Here is a 9,177-nt window from a genome sequence, read left to right as displayed (position 1 = left end):
AAAACTAGTTCTCTCTCTTCCTCTCTTCCTCTCTTCCTCTCTTCCTCTCTTCCTCTCTTCCTCTCTTCCTCTCGTTCTCTCTTTCTCTTTTTAATGGGAGGTGTGACAGCTGCCCGGCTCCGGCTGACATGTACCGTTCATACCACTGCTCTCCCTCAGCGCCTGTGTGGTCCCGGGGTGTGATCAGGGTATCAGCACCTGGGGCCCAGAGACAAAACCCGCTGCGTGCAGAGTGATCTTGAGAGAATTTATCTGCCCAAATCTAACAAAATCTCTGCCTAGCGGTTTTTTTTTCAGATGAGCTTTTAATAGGCTTGTATTCATTTACTGAAAGGACTGGATTATATCTACAGAATTAAATGCTTTTCTTGGTTTTGTACTAACCACATTGCCTTGGGGATATCCTAGTCTTGGGATTCACCACAAAGACTTTTTCATCACCTTTTATTGTCTTTAAGATTGAAAAGGACTAAGAGAAAAAAAGTGAAGCTGGCCTCCAGCAACAAGAATTAGGATAGCATCTAAATTTCTTTTAAAATATGATGTGGATATAACTGAGTGTTAGAATACAACTGTTTGTAAATTCTGGATAATTTTTCTAAGACAGAAAATGGCAGTTTCCATTATAACCAGCAGCAGGATTTCATCTGCCGCCTTCTGAAGTTTCCTATACTGGACAATGTCAGAAAAAGGATATTGAAGGAAATGAATGTATGAGCCAATCCCAAATAGCAAGTCCTGCATTCCAAATAGAAGACAGTGTATTTAATAAAAAGTTCTTGTTAAATAAAAAGTTACTGTTAAATTAAGATACTTTTTTTTTTACCCCAAAGCTTTAAGAAAAAAAAAACCAAACTATATTTTAATGCAAGTATCTGTAGTATCCCAATGTACCAGAGGCATATACATCTAAAAATGGTGGCAAGATATCTACGCTCAGACCCCTCAAGTATTCTTAGTTCATGAGAGGGAGTTCCATGCCACATATGACATATGACAAGGGATGTATGCAATGTACAAGGCTACTTGGTTAAAAGAGATATATTAGGCTTCTGTTGAATAGTGTTCCTTCTAGCATGGCATTTTGGGGAAGGGGACAGCCCCCAGATCCTTTCTCTCATACTGTGACTCCACCATATTTTAACTCTCATAATTTGACAAGACCTCCTCTCACCTATCACAAAAGAAAATTCTTGCAAGACCTAAATATGGATGTCTTTTACCTTCTTTATATATATTTTTAAAAAGTTACTAGTTGGTTACATTTTCTACATGGAACAGGGGTGAAACTGGGCGGGGGGGTTACACTGCAAGCATGTCTGCAGAGAAGCAGGAGGAAGGAGTCAAGTATGTGAGCTTTACATTTGAATTTGTGAGGCTTGGGAAAAAAAAATGTATATATATAGGCTCCTTGAAAGATAATCTGGAGACACCACTTGAGTAAGCAGGGAAGAAAATACACTCAGGTGGTAATCCAACCTATACATACTTGGAAACTGTCCCAAGATAATCACATGAAATCAGAGAACTGTGACTCCAAGACAGAGTAGGGTGTTGGCAACATGGTAAAAATCACACGGGGCTGTAAAAACTTAATCTCAGTGACACAACTAAAATAGCTTTTGATACTAGGTAATCACACAGCGTTATCGCCTTTGGAAATTACGCCACCCTTTAATGTAGCCAACATAGTCATGGTTAAATGACAGCATTACTGTATTTAGGAATGTTCAAAATGATAGATTGTTTCCATGCCAGGTGCTTGCAAGTTAGGACAAGTTGGCCTCTTTGGCAATATTTGAGTTACATGTGACAGAATCAAACTTTTTTTTTTTTCCCCCCAGCCTGCACAAAACTCAAAGATACCTGTTGCTCTTGAATCACTTTGCAGAAGGTCAGCTTAATCCAACCTGGGCAAATAATATTCCGGCATACTCAGTTGTGGGTAAAAGTCGGTACCAAAGACTAAATCCTGCATGAAATTAAGCCAGCGATAAATCTCCCATTGGCATCAGTAGTTCAAAATCAGGGACTACGTGTCTGAAACTGATTGCAGTTATTGTTCTCAGCACTGCAGTGGACAATGACCCCTATGAGGAAGCGAGATGAACAGAGAAGTCCTATTGATGTAAACAGCATTAATTGTTCTCCTCTCAGTGTCATTCCGGATCGTCCATTCAAAAGCATTCAACAAGTGACTATTAAAGCTAGCACCTGAGCATGGGTTTCGTGGGGGAAAAAATGCAAATTTTGACGTGAAATTCTCACCCGTGGATCTCAGCAGAGAGTTGCTTGGGCGTATATCGGGGTGGTGTAATGATGCGAGTAGCTGTGTTGCCCTCTAGTGACAGGTAAAGAAAACCCTGTCACAAGCAACAGGTACGAAAATTCTTCTTCAGGCGATAGTTAGGTAGCACCGTAAGCCTGACACTTCACAGACACACAGTTAAGGTAAGTCTCAGCAGTAAAAAGATCTTCTGGAAGCTTTTGTGATTTTGGAGAGCCGTTCACAGAGCCGATCTTGGAATTTGAAATCTTAGTGTTTTGAGATATTTCGTGCAGGATTTCTGCACTTTCCAAAGATCAGTAAAAAAAATGTGTCCCGCATTATAACTGAAGCATCAAATTATTTTTGGCGAGAAATACGAAGAGGTTACTAACAAGGATTAAATTTTCTAAGGATCACTGCTGCTATTAAAACTTTCTCATTTGAAATCATGTCCTAGGCATACAGACTACAGCTTCATGTTCTTTGCACCGATGTAACACCAAGGACCTGACAATCAGATTTCTGTTGTGGGAAAAACACGAGATAAAGGCTTTCTCCGGTGAGACGGACCAGACAAGTGAGCTCAGTACAAGTGACGACACAGACACATTAATTTGATAGGACAGCACAGCCCTGGATTAGCGTAGACCCAGATACCAATCACCTGAATAAACTGCAGTGGAGCCATTCTGGTGTATAATACCCACACTGATGAATTAACAGGCTGACATAAGTATGGCGAAAGATAGATTCCCTGCATGAAAGACACAAAAGCACCAGAAATCACTCAAGCATTCACCAACTTATTAGTTGTCTCTACCACGCAGGCAATTCTCAGCTGAGGCTTGCGTACTTGGTTCATAAATCTCCTCGCCTCCGTCCCAGCACAAGGATTACCCCCAGAGAAGAAAGGGATGCCCTGCTGTGACTGGTAATCTGCAATTAGAAAATGATCCCGAGGGGGACTATTAGCAGCTGGTATGGTTTAGAGCTGTCCAGGCAAGCACTGAATTAGCTGGAGAATCTGGAACCACAACTAGCTGCCTGACAAGCCTCTTGCTCATCCCATCTTGCAAACAACAAAACCTGCAAACAGCAAAATCTGCATACAGCAGAGATTTTGAGCTACCGTATGACAACACGTTGTCATGTGCTGTGGTGGAACAGGTCAGTTCTGCTCCACAGGGGATTGAAGCGTGGGAACATGATCTCGTTCAAGACAAACTTCTTGAGTGTTGTGTGTTGGGTATTGTAATACAATTGTAAAATGTTTCAGTTTTACCTTTCTCCTCATAAATTGGCTTATACTTGCCCTTTCAGTAGTTCACACAGAGTTAGATGTAATTTGAAAATACATTCTCTCTGGAAAGACAGAACTTAACTTAATTTTGCACCTGTGGCATAATGGGTCCCTGGGCAGGTAAGAGAACAAGACTAAGAATGGGGAAAGCCAGGAAGGTTTGGTGGGAAGTTCAGTGGGCTGGGGACCGACAGATTTCGGGGAAGTAAATGGGAAGAAGGAAGGTGAGGAATGTCCATAGAGGTTTTGAGGAGGTGGGAGGACGGGAGGCTGGGGAGAAGGGGCTGGAAGTTGGAAGGGTTATGGATGATGCTGCTGGGAAAAAGCAATTGAGAGGATTCGGGGTGGGGGGGTGTCATGTAGAAAAGGACTGAGAGTAGTCTTTCTGCTCACTAACATCTTGCTGATCTGACCCCAGGATAACAAAATGTGAGGGTTTTAAGATGTTGACATAGCATCTTGTCAGGTCTGCTAATTTGTATATGAAATGCATTGCAGTTAATACCATGGAAATTACAGAGATTCTTCATAGCTGATTTCTTGTTGCTATTAAGCAATACTTTTGAGTAATCTGAAATTTGTCCCAAGAACTGGATTGATTTCAGCTTTTCAACATTTGGAAAATTCGTCAAGTTTTAGAATAGCATTTTGCCATTTTTGCTAATTACCTTCAGATCAAAATATCTTCCTAATTGCCATTGTCAAGAACAATGCAGCACTCTTACGCACAATGATGGCTAGTCTGTCTCCTTAAACAAAATTCCTCCAGCCCACTTAACATATCTATTTCAAGTAAACAATGGTGCCATTTCCTGAACAAGAAATTAAGACTTTGTGGAAAACTTTATTGTGTAATAAGACAATCCTCTTGTTTCTCTGCACTGATTTATGCATAACGGGCCTCTACACAGACAACCAAGTAAACAGGATGCGCTGAAATCTCCTATCAGTGAAAAGTACACATTGTGATGTTTTGAACTAACCTTTTTCTTTTGGGAGAGAAATGAAGAGGGAGCTTTCTAGATATACAATAACTGTGAATTTGTTGATCAGCAGTTTAAAAATGAATGTTTAGTGGTGCATTAAACAAATATGCCACTTGCTTGACCTCACTGAAAGCAGCTGGCTTAATTCTTGGATTAATCTGTACTGGCTGTGTACTGGTTGGACTGTCATTTATTAAACCATATGGCTCTGTGAAGGCTCCATTTCTCCGAAGATACAGGTAGGTTTTGTGGCCAGCTTAAACCAACCTAAAACTGAGCTGTCCCTGAAGGAGGCATCCCTGCACCCAGCCCTGCTGCCTCCCTTTTGCCAGTGTTAGCACTCAAGCAGCCATGTTGTCAGTTGGATCAGGGAACTGGTGCATCTGGAAGCTAACCCAAACACGCACACACACCCCCCCAAAAAAATCTCTTAATTTTCACCTGGCTCAGCTCCCTGACCTAGCCCGTACAAGCACTGGCCTTGGCTGAGGGCGCAGAAGGGCTAGATGGCCCATGGAGGGTGAGAATGAACTGCTAGCTAGAGGTAGGGAGGTATGTGATACCACAGGTCAGCAGAGAGTTTCTTGGGAAGAATGAGACTCTTCTGCTGTGCCTCAGTTCTGGCAATGGCTCGTTCCTTAGAGATAGACTGGACGTGAAATCCTGTTACTCTCCTACCCCACTAATGATATGGGAATAGTAATGCTGAATTTATCTGTAGATTAATTACTGCTTGTCAGGCAGTTTTGTAATGTCAATTAAATAAAAATTAGAGAAAGAGAATGCTCTTTCAAATATGGAAACTTCTGTAGGCTGGTACTATCGCTTGTTCTGTATAGAAAGTGATAATATATGGACAATTCCTCCAGACAAATGAGCCTTCAAGGCAACCTGTCATGACAGAAAGCTTGTTAAGGTTATCTTGATACAATCAGTATTTGCAAACACAATAGCCCGCAAAAATAATAATTTTTAGTCACAAATGTTTGTAAGCCCACAGAGAAAAGCTGCTCCCATGGTGGTTATGGAGGCTGGCTAAAGAGCAGCCCTTAACAAGACGCAACCTGGAAAGAAAGAATCTTCTAATCCTCAGGCTTTGAAGGTAGTTTATTGGAGGTCATGCATAACTTAATCAGAAAATCAAAAATCAGGATGAAAAAAGTTGTTGCTGACACCAGAGAACTCTTTTTTTTCCCCCTAATTCATGTTTTACAGAATGATTGGAAAACTATAAAAGTAGTCAAGCTTTGATATGGAGCAAGAAAGACCAGATGTTTTACAGGACTGGAATGTTAGCCAGTTCTTAAGTGAACTGAAGAAAGTTCTTGTTTTTATTTTACCTCTAATCATTTTAAATAATGGACTAAACTTAAAGGAGAACTGGGTTGGCAGAACTTGCATCTTCTCCTGATCCTATGATGTAAGCTATGTTAATGTAAACTCAGATTTTTTACTTGTCTTGGTTCCCTTAGAGTCACATTTCATGAGATTAGACCTCTAAAGTTGGCCTTTTAGTCTAAATGTAACCAAAATGGGTGGTCACTCTACTAGGTCATTTTATCAGACTTCTTTCTTTGTCTTTAAACAAAGGATTATTTCTTTTCACTGCATGTGAGAAAAAACCACAAAAGATATTATTCCTTGCGTAAGTTTATATCTATGACATTATTCCTTATAAAAGGACAAAAATTTATTTCTTACTCTCCAGCCAGTGTTGTACTAATTACTCTCAATATTTTTGGTACTTTTGCCTAGATCTAGAATTACAAAAAAGATCTTTATCTCTATCTGTTGTCCAGCCTTACCCAGCTGCAAATAGAGAATCTGAGCTAGTAAAACACACAACCATATGTTCAACAACTTTAAACTTATGCCAAAGTTTTCTTGCCTTCAATCACAGTTAAGCATATTATTAAGATGACACATGTGCTATCTTGTAGAAGAGGGAATATGCATTAGTCACTCTAGAGTTTACATTGCTTTATATGAAACCAAAGTTGATCCATGGACATACGTATCTGTAATTTCTGTTGTGTCTTCTTTTAATGATTTGGGCTCAGAATTTTGGTCATCATTAATTCCTTCCATCCTATTTTGAAACAAGATTTTAGTGAGTTGCTGGGCCAATAGTGATTTCATGAAGTTTCCCTGTCCCCTGTGGGCATTTTATCAGGTTAAAATATGATATTGTTGTTTACTCTTGTTCAAAGACCTTTTCCTTTCTGTGTTTATGTTCTATTCAGAACTGATTAATGTGGAAAATATCTTACTCCAGTCTCTTTGAAGAATTAAAGAAGTGGGAATGTTTTATCTTTCTGCTCCACTCAAGATTCTAGACTCTCTAGACTCAGTTTTGCATTGCCCTGTGTTGTCATTTATGTACATAGAGTAATTGAAGAGTATGCAAAAGTGATAAATTAGCATTTTGCACTGATGTATTGATTGGGCCATGGAGAATAGGTCTACTATAATTTCACATTCTGCAAAGACCATGGGCAAGTAAAATGAAAACAGAGCTGCTTGCAGAAGCTTGGTATTTATTTATTTGCTGACTTAGGTCAATAGGGTTAATTTGAAAGACACAGTGCTTGTACTTCTGTTGACTTTAGCTGAACTTGTAGGTAGCAATAGCTCATTCAAAAGGTTTACTGAAAGTCAAAAATGCTGTAAAAATCAGGCAACAATGCACGTATCATAAACATGGTAGGAACACTTGTTCACGTGTATGGAGTAACTGCTGATGAACTAGCAACTACGTGACCTTCCACAGAATATGGAGGCTATGGTAAACGGTCTTTGCTTCTGGCTGCGGGAAAGCCAAACGCCACCGTATTATTGTCTATGTATTCTGTAACCAACAGTTTTACTACTGGTTTTACTGCTTGCCACAATGCTGAGGGACGGTTCCAGTATCTGAATGAACTTGAGACCAGAGGGACTAGAGTCCCTGGGCAGTGGGAAGGGCAGGCCTCCAAGAGGATGGAGCTGTCTGGGGATTAAAAGAACCCTCAGGTTTTCAGTTAGGGTTGGTCTGCCAGCATCTCTCACTCACTTCCTTTCTCTCTCTGGTCAGAAATGACCTCAAAAGATGTCCACAGGAAAGTGTTATGAAAATAGATATATTTCCACTAAATACTTTTTCTTTAATGAGAAAGAATACGTGGCTAAAGTGCTCAGATCAACTCTGAATTTAACTAATTTTAATGGAAGATTTTAGTTTATATTTTCCACTCTGTTCTGCAATTCTCAGCCGTGATTCTAATTTCAATATTGTTAGAAGTACAAAGGAATAGTTTTTAATACAATATTTTAGTTTCTCCCTTTGAAGTATCTTCTATTTATGAGTTCATAAAGGTTTATGTAACATCTCTTACTATATATGGTACTGAGTTCTCTATGGAGAATTGATAGTGTGTTGATCTCCATTAATGTAGCGATCCTCTACCTGATATATACACAGAATTGAAAAAATATTAGTAGGGTTGTAAAATCTAGCATAGAATAAAGATTTCCAGCACAACTGTTACTCTGATACTTTGTGCCTGTATTATGATATTTATTATATGAATTCAATTTTTTTCTGTACCCAGGACCCCTATTTTGGTCAAAGTACACAATAAGTAGTGCCACTTGATGAGCAACTAATTAATATTTTGTTTTATATTCATATTTCAGAGGGTGGCCTGTTTTCATCTGAGAGATCAGTCAACATTCAAGATCTTGTGGGTGTTCCCCCTAAAAGGGGAGACTAGTGATGGAATCAAGGATTTTGTCAATTTAATCCCCTTCATTTAGAAATAATTGACAGTCATGAAGTGACAGTTTGCTGGACTCAGTAGGAGTCAGACAAGAAGCATTTTCTTTTGTTACATTTTCAAGCAACACTAGCATTAATTCTGCTGCTGTTAGTTTCTGTCCTGCTTCTGCTGGCATCTCCATCAAACAATACCCAGTCCCTCCAACTAATGTTCATCTAGGCAGGGAGCTCAGCTTCTGACCAACTTTGTATACAATCTGTATTTACAGCTGACTCACTTTCAAAAGAAGTGTAATTCTCCTATTTTGTATTCAGGGTGAACTTTAAAACCAATTTAATTTACATATTTCAATAAACCACTATTTTAACCAGAAAAAGACATCCCAAACCCTGTTAGGAGGATGAAATTGTTCATTTCCTTGAGATTTTTTGTCATGTTCATAAAAATGGAATAATTCACAAGAATTAACACATTCATAAGCCTCTCTGAAGATTGATGTTATTCCTCATTTTACAGACGAGGCACTGGAGCACAGAAAAAATAGGATCAAAAGTTTTCATCAGTCTTAGGAGCCAATCGGAAACACCAGCAAACTGAATTTTGAGGATAGTTAGCACTATATTACTTCCTTTATGCTTAAAAGAAAACTACCACTGGCTTCAGCTGCAGCTGTAAATACTAGAGACTTTTACAAATTTGACCACTCCAGATCAGTCGAGGTCCCCAAAAATAAGGAACACGGCACATCTGTTAAGTAGTTTTACAAAGCGGCATCACATAATAGAGGCAGAGACATAACCCCGTTCAGCTGGACAGTATTTGCAACCTTAAACGCAGAACTGTGTTTTCTTCCCGCACTCCATG

At 39.4% G+C, this 9,177-nt stretch overlaps 1 protein-coding gene across 1 annotated transcript in view; it reads right to left on the bottom strand.

Annotated features, from left to right (window-relative positions):
• Positions 1-9,177, bottom strand: part of CPM (carboxypeptidase M) — a 44,156-nt gene that overhangs the window by 34,241 nt on the left and 738 nt on the right. The window lies entirely within an intron of this gene.

Source organism: Pygoscelis adeliae, unplaced genomic scaffold (genome assembly GCF_000699105.1).
Source record: "Pygoscelis adeliae isolate BGI_AS28 unplaced genomic scaffold, ASM69910v1 Scaffold113, whole genome shotgun sequence".
Taxonomy (NCBI): Eukaryota; Metazoa; Chordata; class Aves; order Sphenisciformes; family Spheniscidae; genus Pygoscelis; species Pygoscelis adeliae.
The sequence above is the reverse complement of the archived record's forward strand: the minus strand, read 5'-3'. Positions and strand labels throughout refer to the sequence as shown.